Source organism: Oryctolagus cuniculus, chromosome 8 (assembly GCF_051225735.1).
Source record: "Oryctolagus cuniculus isolate XC-2025 breed Fujian yellow rabbit chromosome 8, ASM5122573v1, whole genome shotgun sequence".
In the NCBI taxonomy this organism is placed as follows: Eukaryota; Metazoa; Chordata; class Mammalia; order Lagomorpha; family Leporidae; genus Oryctolagus; species Oryctolagus cuniculus.
The window spans coordinates 46,440,070-46,456,639 of NC_142874.1; the positions used below are offsets into that span (position 1 = coordinate 46,440,070).

Sequence of the window (16,570 nt, forward strand, 5' to 3'; positions counted from 1 at the left end):
CAGGGCACTGCGTCAGCCCTGGCTCCTGTCTTATCAGCTTGCTTAGCAGGTGCCCTTGGGAGTTCCTGTGAGTCAAACATAAGGGCTCGCTGGACAGAATCATAAATTTCACGACTAAAAGTAAGTTTTGCTGTAACAGGAGCTCATTGGGTAGAATGAAGTTAATCCAAAAGGTTCATGGAAAAATGCAACTAAAAGAAAAGTTTGAAGTTTTGTTTTTAAGAATTATTTGAAAAGCAGAGAGAAAGAGCAAGAGAAAGAGAGCGAGAGATAGAGAGAATATCTTCTACCCACTGGTTATTCTCCAAATAGCCACAATGGCCAGGGCTAGGCCAGGCGGGAGCCAGGAGCTTCTTCATGTCTCCCAGGTGGATGGATGTTGGGGCCATTTTCCATTGCTTTCGTAGGCACGTTAGCAGAGAGCTAGATTGGAAGTAGAACAGCTGGGACATGAACCAGCGCCCGTATGATATGCTGGCATTGCAGGCGGCAGCTTTACTTGCTACACCACAGCACCGGCTCCCAATAGAAGTTTATTGTGGGGCCGGCGCCGCGGCTCACTAGGCTAATCCTCCGCCTAGCGGCGCCGGCACACCAGGTTCTAGTCCCGGTCGGGGCGCCGGATTCTGTCCCGGTTGCCCCTCTTCCAGGCCAGCCCTCTGCTGTGGCCAGGTAGTGCAGTGGAGGATGGCCCAGGTGCTTGGGCCCTGCACCCCATGGGAGACCAGGAAAAGCACCTGGCTCCTGGCTCCTGCCATCGGATCAGCGCGGTGCGCCGGCCGCAGCGCGCCAGCCGCGGCGGCCATTGGAGGGTGAACCAACGGCAAAAGGAAGACCTTTCTCTCTGTCTCTCTCTCTCACTATCCACTCTGCCTGTCAAAAAAAAAAAAAAAAAAAAAAGAAGTTTATTGTGGTGCAAAAAAACTTTTTTGATCCATGCAGTTATTTCAATAATACACATTTTCCACAAGCTGTCTGAAGGTCCTCATACTGTACATGTACAAACTTGGATACAGAGTTGCAGAGCGGGTAACTATAGGCTGAGATAGCTCTAGGGTTATTAGCACTTTGAATTAGTTCCCAAACCACCTGAAAGCCTTCCATGAAACAGAGAAACAAGTTCACAGAAATAACACAAAAAATCCAAGAAAGGGGGGTGGGGGGGTATTAAAATCTCCACTCAGGAAACAGACCAAGCAAGAATCTCAATCCCAATTTTGTCAGGTCCAAGGTATAGCCTTGGGTGAGTTATTTAACTTTCCTAACCTCACAGTCTCATGTATAAATTAAAATCAAGAGCATCTCTCTCATAGCGGTTGTTATGAGGACTACGTTACCATTTACCAAGCATGATGATATCCAGCACACAGTAAAAGCAGCTAGCATTTGTTAAAGAAGATACAGAATTAGCAACTGTTTTATAGCCTATGTCAAGAACTGAATTCCTACACACCAAAGCATAGCCTAGCGTCTGGCACTTAGCTCTGCAAGAGGAAAGCACTCCTGCAGCTTGTGAAGGCACGCACACTTCAAGGAGATTCCCTTTCCAGGCAGCCGCAGGATCCGAGTTCAGGTCTCGGGCAAGCACAGTGACAGCTCCGCAAGACAGCTGATTTTCTCACTCCTCAAGTGAGGGACAGACACAGAAAGTGGTGGGTGAAGATTAACGTGCAGAAACACCCTTCCATACGGGATGCTCCACAGAACACTCAGTGGTTCTTTTTCCAAGCTTATTTTTTATTTTTGTTACTTGTTTTAAACTTTTATTGATTTATTTGAGAGACAGCCAGACAGAGAGAGCGCACTCCCTGAAAGTCTGCAAAAGGCTGGGCCTTAGCCACTGTTAAAGGCAGAAGCCAGGAACTTAACCCAGGTCTTTGCTGTGGGGCACAGGGACCCAGCGACTTGAGCCTGATGCTCATCTGCTGTCCTCCCAAAGCTTGCACTGGCAGGAAGCCAGAGTCAGGAGCAGCAAGTGGGGACCAGATCCAGACACTGTGGATATTGGATACAGGCATCTGAATCCCTAGGTTAAAAACTCGCTCCTTTCAATGCTTTCTTTACAAAGAGAAATAATATTCCCTGCGTGAGTAAGAAAACAGTGTTTCACTAGGAAGCTCACATGTTGAAAAGATATGGGCAAAAGAGAAATCAAAGTAAAACAAGACAGGATGATGAGGAGTCCAAAAGCCCATCTCTCCAGACGAAACCTGGGAAGGTGGAATCACGAGATCTGTTTGTGAATTTTGAGGGACACTAATCAGAACAATTACTAAATTCACCTCGCACGGTCCATGAGCCCTGTCCAAAAATCTATGCAGGAAGAAGCTGAAGGGAGACAAATCTGCTGCAGTATAAAGCAGAACCTGCCAGCAGTACCAGAACAGGAGCCTCATTACAAACACCGATGAGATATAAGCACTACGAGCAGACGGCACAGAGACACCTGCTGAGAAGGAGAGGTCAGAAGAGTCCCCAAGGGGCCCTGTCCCAGTAACATCCTTTGACTCTAAGCAATCCACCGCTGCTGAGCCATTGGCACTGGTACAACTTCCGTACCTTTCGCATCGTAACTCAACTACATTAAGGATTAGAGAAGACACTTTGCCAATGTACTCGTCACACTTAATCAGACTTTGTGTGAAACTTCACTCCAAATTCTAAACAACTGGCTTGGACATAAGGCCTGCCTACGCTGGAGTTTTCATGTGTGAGGGAAACAGTCTCTGATGCCCAGTATGTTGAGTTCCCTTCTTCCATACACATCAGAGACTGAAGCCTTCAATGAGACTATAAAAGGAAGGAACACAGGCCAGCGCCGCGGCTCACTAGGCTAATCCTCCGCCTGCAGCGCCGGCACCCCGGGTTCTAGCCCTGCTTGGGGAGCCAGATTCTGTCCTGGTTGCTCCTCTTCCAGTCCAGCTCTCTGCTGTGGCCAGGGAGTGCAGTGGAGGATGGCCCAAGTGCTTGGGCACTGCACCTGCATGGGAGACCAGGAGGAGGCACCTGGCTCCTGGCTTTGGATCAGCGCAGCGTGCTGGCCGTAGCAGCCATTTGGGGGTGAACCAACGGAAAAGGAAGATCTTTCTCTCTAACTCTGCCTACCAAAAAAAAAAAAAAAAAAAAGGAACAAAAAGAAAAAAACACACAAAAAAAAAGTGAACAAAGGGAGAATGGGGGCAGAGACAGACCCCCATCCTCAGACCTGTCCAGGCGCTGCCGTTACTCAAAGGACGTTCAACACAGCCAGCATCTGCACCCATTTGCTGTGCCTGGTTCTTGATAGGCCTCAGGAAAAGGAAAAAATGCCTCCCATGTCAGACTCCACAGAGTTGGGGGATTACTTCAACTCTGATCTGATTGCCTGTCAAATCCCAGAAACTTCAAAAAATTACAAGCAACTGAAGAGTTAACCTCTGGGTTGCTCCATTTCTCCAATTCTGTGACACAGAAGGGCGGGGGTGCTTCATGGGGAAACACCGTGAGCAGTGTCTGACCCAATGTTTCTGGGATCACAAAACCTGGTGAAAAGCCCTGTTCATGCTAAGCTGTGAGATTACATTGTTTGGGTGATGCCAATCTTAATTATATCCTTTAGGTTCTTTGAAGTCGAAGATAAATAGTGATAATAACCAGCGATATAATTTTCATTTGCAATAAGACACTTAAGGTCATTGAGGGTTTTTGTTTTGTTTTGTTTTTAGTAAAAACAGGAGGTGCATTATTTTAGACTTTAGCAAAATAATTAGTATTATTAAAACTGGGACAGATGCATTCAATCTCAGGCAAGTTAATTTAAGGCTGGGTTCTCTTCTTATACCTGATAGGTTTTCGGTGATGTTTAAATTCTCTGGTGTATTAATGTTATGACACAGTGATGTTTCCTTTTGCTGCCTGTGAAACCCCCAATTTAGTTTGCTACAAGAAGGAGCCAATGTTGTGGTGTGGTGGGTTAAGCTGTGGCCTGGGACACCAGCATCCCACATAGGTACCAGTTTGAGTACTGGCTGCTCTGCTCCCAATCCAGCTCCCTGCTAATGCACCTGGGGAAGCAGTAGACAATGGCTCAAATACTTGGGCCCCTGCCCCAGATGTGGAAGACTCAGATGGAGTTACAAGCTCCAGTCTTCAGCCTGGCCCAGCCCCGGTGATTGCAGTCATTTAGGGAAGGGAGGGTGAGGGAGACCAGCAAATGGTCTCTCCCGCTCTCTCTGCCACTCTGCCTTCCAAATAAATAAAATATTTATGTAAAAAAGAGAGTTTGCTACAAAGGGAACAAATACCAGATTTGGGACCAGCAGCCTAGCTCTAGTCCGGACTCCAGAACTAGTCATAGAACCACTGGATCAGTCACACAACCTCACTGGTTCTCAAGTTTCTTTACTATATAATAAGACAGCTGAACAATACAATTTGCTTAATATAGAAAGACAAAGGCTAAAATTTCCTGACATTTTTCAGCGTATTTAAAAACTCAGCCTTTAAGAATGAATGAACAGGGGCAAGACAGCATAGATGGATTTCACTGTGCTCCTCCCCCCTAAGCATGACAAACCCTGGAAATCAGACAAGGAATAACCAAAGTGGTAAGAAAAGGAGCTGGTCTGTGACAAGGGTGACAAGGTCAACTCAACAAAAGGGTATCTTACATCCCCCCACCCACATCTGCCACGTCCCAACCCCTACCCTAGCAAAGGAAGGTGACCTAGCGGTGCCTGTTCTCACACCAGGTCAAACTAGAGTCCCTGTGACATCCAGCAAGCCCTACACAATCCAAATCATCACCCAGGGGAGCAGAGACACAGGCCACGGGGCGGGCAGACCCAACACAAGGGTCCTCCCTAAGCGGCCTGAACCAGGAAGATTTCTTGGTCCCCCAGGCTTGAGACTCCCTTGCCTGGAGACACGAAGGAAGCCACAGAACCCACATCAACCAGCTCCAATTCAGGAAGAGTTCCCTGTCCCCAGCAGGCAGGGGGATCTGCCGCAGTCAGGGAAGCCCCTGAGTCCCCAGGGGCTCTGAGCACCTTTCCCCGGTAGAAGGAACCCACAGTCCCAGCACAGGGAAACCCCTGTCGTCCATCCTTGCTGCCAGCGCCAGCAGGCAGCCATGAAATGAGACCCCAGGAATACAAAGCAGACTAAAATAAACCACAAAGCCTTCAAAATGAAACTATCCACAGAAATACACCTCACAAATGCAGGCCAGGCCTGTACAACACAACTAAACTGGGTGACTGCCTGCTAAAATAAAAGCTTCAACTGAGACTCAAGAGTAGCCTGCCTTAAGAGACAACGTGGGGCCGGCGCTGCACAGCGGGTTAACACCCTGGCCTGAAGCGCCGGCATCCCATACAGACACCGGTTCAAGTCCTGCTGCTCCTCTTCCGATCCAGCTCTCTGCTATGGCCTGGGAAGGTAGTGGAAGATGGCCCACTGCAGGCACCTGCACCTGCGTGGGAGACCCAGAGGAGGCTTCTGGCTTCAGATCAGCACAGCTCTGTCTGTTGTGGCCATCTGGGAGTGAACCAGCAGATGGAAAACCTCTCTCTCTGTCTCTACCTCTCTCTGTAATTCTTTCAAATAAATAAAATAAATCTTAAAAGAGAGAGAGACACAACACGTCCAAGACAATCAAAAATCACCCATCATACCAAGAATGAGAAAATCCACAATCTCAATGAGAAAAAACAATCAACTACCACTACCTCTGAGAAAAAAAAAAATCACACCTTCGAACTACGTGATAAGGACTCCAAAGCAGTCCTCATCAACAGGCTTCAACAGTCAACTACAACTCCTGGCTTCAGATCAGCATAGCTCCAGCCATTGAGGCCATCTGGGGAGTAAACCAGCGGATGGAAGACCTCTCTTTGTCTCTACTCTCTCTGTAATTCTTTCAAATAAGTAAAAATTAATCCTTGAAAAAATTACTACTGAAAGATTCTTTTTGACACACAAGCTTCAAAACTGTCTCGATGATGAGCTCTTACCTCAGTTCACAATACAGGAGGAAATAACATTCAAAAAATATACATATGTATAGTTATAGCAGGTGTTGTGTAGGTATCACAGCCAAGGACTAGCGAGCCAAGATGGTTTGGAGGCAGAAACCAACATTTTGGGCTTCCATGAGCAGAGACAGTTTCAAAGACAGGGCATGACATGCACTGGCCTTTCAGTAATGTACATTTAGATGGAGCTGCTGAAAAGGCACACCTCATGCAAAGCCAGACAAGCACAACTAAGGAGATGTGAAAGTAGCAAGTTACACTTTCACGGGAGAGTACAAGGAGGAACTGCTCATCTGACACTTAAAAAGCACCTGACCGGGGCCAAAGAACAAAGAGTCACGATTCCGGCACTCGGTCTGACAGGAGAAGGACAGAGGCAAAGTGGGCGGTAAGATATGGGGTGGGATGGTGGAGACATCCGCAAAGAGGACTTTATGTAAGACTTCTAAGGGACAGGGCACAAATCTACCTCGGAAAGGCCCGGGACTTTCACAGGGTTGGTGACAGCTGAGCTGGACTCAAAAGAGGAGACACAGTGACAAAGTGGAAGTTTCTAGGGAAGGTACAAGGGCCACGAACGACACTGTAAACTCCAGACAGGTTCTGGCCCACGGTCCAACAGGGGCAGTGGAAGAATGAGAAGCACGAGGGGCCAGCGCCGTGGCTCACTTAGTTAATCCTCCACCTGCAGCGCCAGCATCCCATATGGTTCTGGGTTCTAGTCCCAATTGTTCCTCTTCCAGTCCAGCTCTCTGCTGTGGCCAGGGAGGGCAGTGGAGGATGGCCCAAGTGCTTGGGCTCCTATACCCACATGGGAGACCAGGAGGAAGCACCTGGCTCCTGGCTTCAATCGAAGCAGCTCTGGCCATGGCAGCCATTTGTGGGGTGAACCAACAGAATGAAGGCCTTTTTCTCTGTCTATAACTCTACCTGTCAAATAAATTTAAAAAAAAAAAAAAAAAACTGAGAAGCACGTAAGGCAGGGTGGGATCAACGGCAAACCCAAGGCTAAAAAGCTGAATTTCTACCTTGAGAGTGATAGAGTCGAGGGAAAATTTTAAGCACAACAGTAGCACACAAAAAATAAAAGTTCTGGGAGTGGACATTCATCCTAAGATGCCTGTAGCACGTACTGGAGTACCACGGATCCTCGGCTCTGGCTCCTGACCCCAGCTTCCTGTGAATGCAGATCCTGGGAGGCAGTGGTGATGGCTCAAGTAGTTGGAGGAGACCTGGATTTATTGTCTGGCCCCTAGCTTGAGCCCAGCCCAGGTCAGGCCATTGTGGACATCTGGGTAGTGAGCCAATAACAGGCAACATATCCAACTCTCAAATAAACACTTAAAATATAAAAAATAAAAGTTTTAGGGGGCCAGCATTACGGAACAATGAGTAAAGTTGCCACCTGCAACACCATTATCCCATACGGGCACCAGTTCATGTCCTGGCTACTCCACTTCCAATCCGGCTCCCTGCTTGTGGCCTGGAAAAACAGTGGAAGATGGCCCAAGAGTTTGGGTCCGTATCACTCATGTGGGAGACCTGGATGAAGCTCCTGGCTCTAGCGTGGCCCAGTCCTGACCATGTGGCCATCTGGAGAGTAAAACTGAGAGTGGAAGATTTCTCTCTCTGTGTAACTCTGAATTTCAAATAATTTTTTAAAAGTTTTAGTAATTTTGGGGCCAGCGCCACGGCTCACTAGGCTAATCCTCCGCCTAGCGGCGCCGGCACACCGGGTTCTAGCCCCGGTTGCCCCTCTTCCAGGCCAGCTCTCTGCTGTGGCCCGGGAGTACAGTGGAGGATGGCCCAGGTGCTTGGGCCCTACACCCCATGGGAGACCAGGAGAAGCACCTGGCTCCTGGCTCCTGCCATCGGATCAGCGCGGTGCGCCGGCTGCGGCGGCCATTGGAGGGTGAACCAACAGCAAAAGGAAGACCTTTCTCTCTCTGTCTCTCTCTCTCACTGTCCACTCTGCCTGTCAAAAAAAAAAAAAAAAAAAGAAGTTTTAGTAATTTTGAGGATGCTATACAGAATCAAATGAAAGAAAGAGAGACTAGAGGAAGAAAGGCCAGTAAGAGAGAATCCAGTTTCTTTTGGCTCAGCGAAACTTTGCAGTCTACACTGTGCCAGGCCAGATGCTCAACACACAAGAATTTCCATCACTGTCCTTCCGAACCAAGAAGAGAAGGGGCAAAAGGCAGAAACTGCATTGTAAAGGCACTTCAGAACTAGAATCAACAAGACCCTCAGAGAGCAGCCGGGTGGCAAGGGAGGAAAGACAGAATAAGGTTTCTTTTTTTTTTTTCTTTTTTTTTTCTTTTTTTTTTTTTTTGACAGGCAGAGTGGACAGTGAGAGAGAGAGAGAGACAAAGAGAAAGGTCTTCCTTTTGCCGTTGGTTCACCCTCCAATGGCCGCCGCTACCGGCGCACCGCGCTGATCCGATGGCAGGAGCCAGGAGCCAGGTGCTTCTCCTGGTCTCCCATGGGGTGCAGGGCCCAAGCACCTGGGCCATCCTCCACTGCACTCCCAGGCCACAGCAGAGAGCTGGCCTGGAAGAGGGGCAACCGGGACAGAATCCGGCACCCCGACCGGGACTAGAACCCGGGGTGCCGGCGCCGCAAGGCGGAGGATTAACCTAGTGAGCCGCGGCGCCGGCACAGAATAAGGTTTCTACAGTATAAATGGTAGAAATTCTAACTATGGTGCAATCCACATTCCAGAAATAAGAAATACAAGAGGTAGAGCAGCACAGGGCCACAGGATTGAGTGGGACCTGATGCCCGTCCATGCAGATTCAGTTCTGCTGTTATCTCTTCCAGAAGAGCCCTCCTGACGGCCACCCACGCTCCCAGTTCAGATGCCTCTTCCACTGCACTGGGAAAAAAATGCTCACAGCTACACAGGTCTACTTTACAACAAAGTGTTCTATGTACCTAAGAGGGTCCTTCCAAAAGCTCATGAAAATGGAATTAAAAGTTTACTTTGGTACAACAAAATTTTTAGATCTTATCCATCGTCTTTTCATTACTTTTCCATTAACTTTTTGGGGACCTTCTCCTAAGTGTCTCTTTCTCACCAAATTATATACCCCTCAAGAGCAGGGATGATTATATTCATCTCTGCATTTTTATTGTGTGGAATCCATTAGGGCCTCAGCAAATGTTCAAACAATGGAAAAAATAAGAAATTTCTTACTTCAACAAAATCATTTTAAACTTATTTTCTGCCAGTTTCTGAAATCATTCTTCCTCTACTACTAGAAAAAAAATGCATAAACAAATAGCTCCAGGAATTCCATTTATGTCTGAAGAGCATATGAAAATTCATCAGGCTCCCCAGAAGGAACAATCATAATGTCTTAAAGGTCAATCATAACAGCATAAAAAAGAAAAAGAAAAATCTGAGAGTCCAGCAGCCTCTCACTCATTAACCTCCTGTTCAACCGAGCACATACTGTGTGCCAGGAGCCATGGTGAACAATCCGGAGTTCTTGCCTTCAGGGCATAGACAATGTTTCAGAAAAAAAGCCCATCCCCTCTGAAGGGCACACAGATGGAGAGGCAGCAGCAGGTCAAAGACAGGGCCACACCCTCACACCAAGGAATTAATTCCCGACTCCATCAGAACTGAGATTTTACAAAGTTTTCTAGGGAAAAAAGTACAGAGGTAGAAGAGGGCATGGAATTAAAAAAAAAAAAAAGTGAGGACATTAATATACTCTAACAAGGCACCTATAAAAGTCAAGCAGACCACACTTAAAAACTATCAATGCCCCCTTTCATCTACAGCTGCTACGTTACAAAGGAAGTCATGGAGAAATTAACATTTTACTACCTGCTACACTTACATGGAACTGACTCAATAAAAAAAAAACAGTGTCTGGAAACCTGAAAGCATCCATTAAATACTGAGGCCGTTTTTGCTTTTATGATGAAGTATAAATGATGATATGATACCAAGATACGCATCAGAAGGGAACTGTTCAAACTGTGCTATACTTTAAAGAAGAATAATGAAAGTCGTTTCAACACACTTAGTGGCACTATAATATCAACAGTCTTTGCTTTTAAAGATTTTTGTAATTTAGTTGACAGGTAGAGTTACAGAGAGAGAGAGAGAGAGAGGTCTTCCTTCCGTTGGTTCACCCCCCAAATGGCTGCCACAGCCAGAGCTACACCGATCCGAGGCCAGGAGCCAGGTACTTCCTCCTGGTCTCCCATGTGGATGCAGGGGCCCAAGCACTGCATCCTCCACTGCTTTCCCAGGCCACAGCAGAAAGCTGGACTGAAAGAGGAACAATTGGGACTAGAACCCGGTGCACATATGGGATGCCAGCGCCACAGACGGAGGATTAACCTAGTGTACCACGATACTGGCCCCTCAACAGTCTTTCTAAAGTTCATGGCAAATGCTTACTATGAAAAAAATATGCATGGTGGCCGGCGTTATGGTGTTTGGGGTAAAGCTGCCACTGGCAGGACTGGCAACCCTTCAAGCCCTGGCTGCTCCACTTCCAATCCAGCTCTCTTCTATGGCCTGGGAAGGCAGTGGATGATGGCCCAAGTCCTTGGGTCCCTGCACCCACATGGGAGATTCGGAAGAAACTCCTGACTCCTGGCTTCAGATTGGCACAGCTCCAGCCATTGCAGCCATTTGGGGAGTGAAAGAGTAGATGGAAGATCTCTCTTTGTGTGCCTCCGCCTCTCCGTAACTCTGCCTTTCACATAAATAAATCACTTTTTTTAAGATTTATTTTACTTGAAAGTCACAATTACAAACACACACACAGAGAAAGAGAGAGAGAGACAGAGAGAATCTTCCATCCACTGGTTCACTCCCCAGATGGCCGCAATGGCTGGAGCTATGCTGATCCGAATCCAGGAGCCAGGAGCTTCTTCCACTTCTCCCACGAGAGTGCAGGGGCCCAAGGCCTTGGGCCATCTTCCACTGCTTTCCCAGGCCATAGCAGGAAGCTGGATCAGCCAGGTTTCAAACTGGCTATGGGACACTGGCACTGCAGGCGGCAGCTTTACCCACTATGCCACAGCGCCAGATCCAATAAATCAATCTTTAAAAAAAAACTATGTGCATGGATTTCAAAATTTTCTTACATCAAAATGAAGTTGTCTTTTAACTCCGTTTTTCATAAACTTTCTTAAGTATCCTCATGTGTTACTACTTGCCCACTCTGGACTCCACTAACTTTTCAGCCTCATCTATGAAATGGGGATAATGAAATACTACACAACAATGGTGAGAAAGTCTACCAACACATGCAATAACACAGAACAAAAGGTTACGTACTATGTGATTCCATTTCCAGAAAATATGAAAATAGGGCAGAAAACTTGCTACTGGAAGCCAACATTGTGGTTCCCAAGGAAGGGTGGGGAGGAGCAACTCCAGGGAGCCCTCAGCAGCCTCTCACTGTCTGTTCTTGCTCTGGGTGCCAATTCCAGAGGTGGCTAAGATACATAAAACGCCCCCAGGTGCACACTGACAAAGAGTGCACCCCTCTCTATACATGCGAAATTTCAATAAAGAGCTCTTTCAATTGGGGGTAATTAGAGGATTGTCTACAACCCTAGGACGGGAGAACTAAAATTACACTGTAGGGATTAACTGTACATAAAATATCTGCTGCCTCATACACAGGTAAGCATACAATAAATATTAGCTGCTCCTCTACTCCACCCAAGGTCAACCACATGAGAAGCTCTACTAAATGTTCACTGAGTGAATGAATTTCTCAGGTGAAATGAATCAGTCACCACCTCTACCACAACAAAACCATGCTGGTAGCTGACCGGGGCCCATACTGTGCACTCTGCATCACGATCATGTCTTCAGGCCTAACCTGCCCTACACTTGTAGGAAAATTCTCAACAGGAAACGCACAGGGCAGCCTGTAGCCTGCACAGCACAGCACGAAGCTCAGCAAACTCCTTCTAATGCATTTTGTGGGAGAATGTTGTTAAAAATGCCAAGGTGTTGTCTCCTTAGTTACTCATTCCCAACCAGAGTTCCACACCCCAAGGAGCTCACGGCCAGGGGAAGGACTGTGAACACCCATGGATCTGTTTCTCAGTAGACGGGTATCACCGATGCTCAATGGTTTCCTTGAAACAACTGTTTCAGTTGTTAACTATATGATGTGGGGATTTCTGGACAATCTAAGGGATGCATACTAACTCTAAGGAGAAAGCAGACCAGTGTTCTCTTTTTTTAGGAAGAAATTAAAGTACTTTTATCCCCTACCACAAACCCAGACTAATAAACTTCTCGATTTCTGGCTACCCAGAGCAGAGGGGAAATAGCAGGTCCAACCCCTTGCTCAAGGCCCCATTCTTTCTCTATAAATGCGCTTAAGACTCCAAGCACCTGGTTTCTCACCCTGGTATAAATTCAAGTCCAGGGATATTGCTCCAGAATTATATACTTTGTTCACTGTCAGATTCTAAGGAACTCTGTACTCATTTTTAAATTTACAATTAACAGCAGGGCATTTAAAAGGATGCTGGTTGTATTTTACCCAGTATTGCTAAGTATTTTATAAATAGAAACATCTACTGCTACAATTTGAACATGATTTGGCTCTGAAACTCATGCAGGACTTTAAACCCCCAAGTCACAGGCTAATGATTACAAGAGGATGAAGGCATAATCCAACAGTGGTGTTTAGGAGATGGGCCTGGGGAGGTCTCCTCGGGTCACCGCAGGGTGGGGAAAGTACCCACGGAAGGCAGTTCTCTCAAGCGAGCTAGTTATAAAAACCAAACTGGCTCCAGCTTCTCTCTGTGCTCCCTGGCCTGGCCTGTGACCCTTCCTCCCCAAGTGCCATGCCATCATCATCCACTGCCTTCATTAGAGGCCAAACCAAGGTAGCCACTCAGTCTCGGATGTGACCCTCTAGAACCATGAGCTAAAATAAACCTTTTTTTAAGGTTTCTTTCTTTCTTCCTTTGGAAGACAATGTAAGAGAAATCTGAAGATTTGGAGACAGAGATCATCTATCTGCTAATTCAATCTCCAAATGGCCACAACAGCCAGGGCCTGGTCTGGTGGAAACCAGGAGCCAAGGAGCTCCATCTTTGTCTCTCAAACTGGGACAAGAAATCAAGCACTTGAGCCATCATCTGCTGCCTCCCTAGTGTATTAACAGGGTACTGGGTCAGAAGCAGAGTAACCAGGATTTGAACTGGCACTCTGATATTGGATGTGGGTATCACCAGCAGCAGCTTAACCCACTGAACCACAACATCTGCCTCCCCCAACAAACATCTTTCCTTCTCAAGTCATCTGTATAAGGTATTTCATTATTGTAATGAAAAGCTATTATATCTACTCCGTATATTTTATAAATGTTCAACCTATGTCTCCCTCCCAGGACTCTCACAAGTTAAATTCAACTGAAAAAGAACTCACAATCTGAAATTTAAAAAGCCATGGAAAAACTCACCATGAATGAAACAGAGCAAACTGTACAACAGAGCAGACCTGAGATCCACTCTGAACTTTAAATAAGTAACCTATAAGAAAGACCATGAAACTAGTACATCCAAATAATTATAGACATAAATGTAGGAATCAAACACTCATACCTGTGAAATGTGGCACTGCAAGTTAATCAGTGCCCACTTGGCCACCCAGCAAATACCAGGCTCTTTTCAGAAACACCCATAGCCTCCAACAATTAGCAGGGTAGGCATATGTGTTCTCTCACCCTCTTCCCATCAGCTGGTATGCTACAAGGAAATGAATCCTCAACACCCAATTCCACCAAATCAACAAGTGTTTACTGATGAGAACCATACATGCAAACAAACAGACCAGAAAATCTACAATCCAAAATCTCAAACACTCTCATCTCTTTTCTATCACTTGTGGGAATATAAACTGGTACAATTTGGAGGGGGGAAATGGCATTAGCTAAGCAAGCTCAATATCAGGATACCTGATCCAGCATCTCCAGGTGCAGATAATATTCGAGAGACCATTCTGATCACAGTCAGCAATTTTCACAAATAAGAACATTCCTAAAGAACTGTTCACAGCAACTGGGATGAAAACCTTCAGCCCTAGTCTCCTCACTTAATATATTTTTAAAAGATTTTATTTATATTTATATATTTATTTGAAAGTCAGTAACACAGAGATGGAGATCTTTAGGGCCTAGATGGCCTCAATGGCCAGAGCTGGGCCAGGACAAAGCCAGGAGCCAGAAGCTTCACCTGGGTCTTCCATGTGCGTGCAGGGGCCCAAGGACTTGGGCCATCTTCTGCTGCTTTCCCAGGCCACTAGCAGGGAGCTGATTTGGAAGCAAAGAAGCCAGAACACAAACCAGTACCCAAATCAGATGCCAGTGTTGCAGGCAGTGGCTTTACCTGTTACGCCACAGCACGTGCCCCACATACAAGTTAATTTTTAAGTGGCTAACTTTGTATGGCCTGCAAATGACATTATCGAAATGTCCCTTGCCAGAAAAGAGGTTCCCCATCGCTGGTCCAAAGGGTATATTAAGCATTCTTAAACTACTTCAACCTTGCACTTTGCCCTAGTTACAAAAGTAGTGGAAAACACAACTAAAGAACAGAAAGGCACACAGTGAAGCGAATTGTCTCTTGAAGGCCAGGGTCAACATCTGAAGCTGCTGAGACTTGGAGAGCCTAGTCTACTCTGCACAAAGAGCTGAGAAACACAGCGTGCTCTGCTCACCCGGGCCACCTCTTGTCTTTTTCGCTCCTCTACACAGCCCCTCCGCAGGCGCTCACAAGCTGCATGAGCAGTCTGAATTCATGCAACACCACAGCACACACTCACATACTGCAAAGACAGGGAAGGAGAAGATTCATGAAATTCATTGTTCACAATTTACTTCTACTTTTTATTAGGTTTTGTTTGTTTGTCTATAAGGCAGAGTGAGAGAAACTGCGAGGGAAAGAGATGTTGTACCCACTGGCTCATTCCTGAAATGGCTCCAATGGCCCAGGCTTGGTCAGGAAGAAACCAGGCAGAAGCCAAGAACTCCCTGCAGGTCTCTCACATAGGAAGCAGAAACCCAAGTGCTTGCGCCGTCATCTACCATCTCCCAGAAGTGCACTAACAGGAAGATGGCCTGGAATTGGAGGCAGAACTTGAGCCTAGGCACTCCAAATTGGGACATGGGCTTATCAAGCAGTGGCTTAACCCACTGTGCCACAGCCAGCCCTGCCATACTTTTTGATTTGTCTGTCTAGTTTACTTAAAGCGGACTGCAATGCATCTGCTCCCATTTAAATCATTTGCCTCTGAAAATTTAGCAATATCCTGATAGAAGAACACTTGTATGCTGCTTTATCCTATGATCATTTGAGGGATAAGATTTTTACTTACACACATACACAAAAATCTCAAACACGAACTGGCTTACCTGGGGAAAAAATAATGTTTAAAGTTAGAAAAGGCTATAACGGGGCCAGCGCTGTGGAACAGCAGGTAAAGCAGCTGACTGAAATGCCAGCATCCCATAGGAGCACCAGGTCATGTCCCATCTGCTCCACTTCTGATCCAACTCCCTGCTAATGGCCTGGGAAAAGCAGCAGAAGATGCCCCAAGTGCTTGGGCTTCTGTCATCCATCTGAGAGACCTGGAAGAAGCTCCTAGCTCCTGGCTTCAGCCCAGCCCAGCCCTGGACATTATGGTCATCTGGGGAATGAACAAGCGGGTGGAAGATTCCCCCCCCCCCATTCTCTCTCTCTGTAACTGTTTCAAATAAATAAATCACTTTCATTCAAGAGGGAAACTGAGAAGGAAGAGCAACTTGATAAAATGTATCTGATTGAAGACTAGGAGAAATTAACTGTTAGTATACAAGTTAACACCGGCCACCAAGTGTGGGCTCCACAGAGCCTGACACACCAGACATGCTCCAATAAATATATGCTTCATGAACCAAACAGGTACCCCAAAAAAATCTAGTTATTAATACAGTAATCACTGATTAGTATCAAATGTTTACTCACATCTCCGAATATTTGTGAGTATGAATAATAATTACTGATACACTGAATCTTCTCTTTGATATTTTTTTAAGATTTATTTTATTTGAAAGACAGTTACAGAGAGAGGTAGAGAGAGAGAGAGAGAGAGGTCTTCCATCCACTGGTTCACTCCCCAGATGGCCGCGACAGCCAGAGCTGCACGGATCTGGAGCCAGGAGCCAGGAGCTTCTTCCAGGTCTCTCACGCAGGTACAGGGACCCAAGAACTAGGGCCATCTTCTCCTGCTATCCCAGGCCATAGCAGAGAGCTGGATTGGAAGAGGAGCAGCCGGGACTAGAACCGGCACCCATATGGGATGCCGGCACTTCAGGCCAGGGCTTTAACCTGCTGTGCCACAGCACCGGCTCCTTCTCTTTGATTTGAAATACACTTTCCACCACACAGTGTCTTTTTTTTTTTTTTTTTTTTTTGGACAGGCAGAGTGGACAGTGAGTGAGAGAGAGAGAGAGAGAGAGAGAGAGAGAGAAAGGTCTTCCCTTGCTGTTGGTTCACCCACCAATGGCCGCTGCAGCCGG

General features: G+C 46.6%; 1 protein-coding gene across 7 annotated transcripts in view; it reads right to left on the minus strand.

The window, feature by feature from the left end:
* The window catches only part of ARHGAP10 (Rho GTPase activating protein 10), a 346,158-nt gene that overhangs the window by 272,814 nt on the left and 56,774 nt on the right, over positions 1-16,570 (minus strand). Inside the window, exon 1 of one of the 7 annotated variants that reach the window (XM_089302398.1) lies at positions 14,731-14,839. The exons of the other annotated variants lie outside the window; for them this stretch is intronic. The gene's annotated coding sequence lies outside the window, so the exon portion shown is untranslated. Of the gene's footprint in view, positions 1-14,730; positions 14,840-16,570 lie in introns of those variants that run through there. 7 annotated transcript variants of the gene reach the window in all.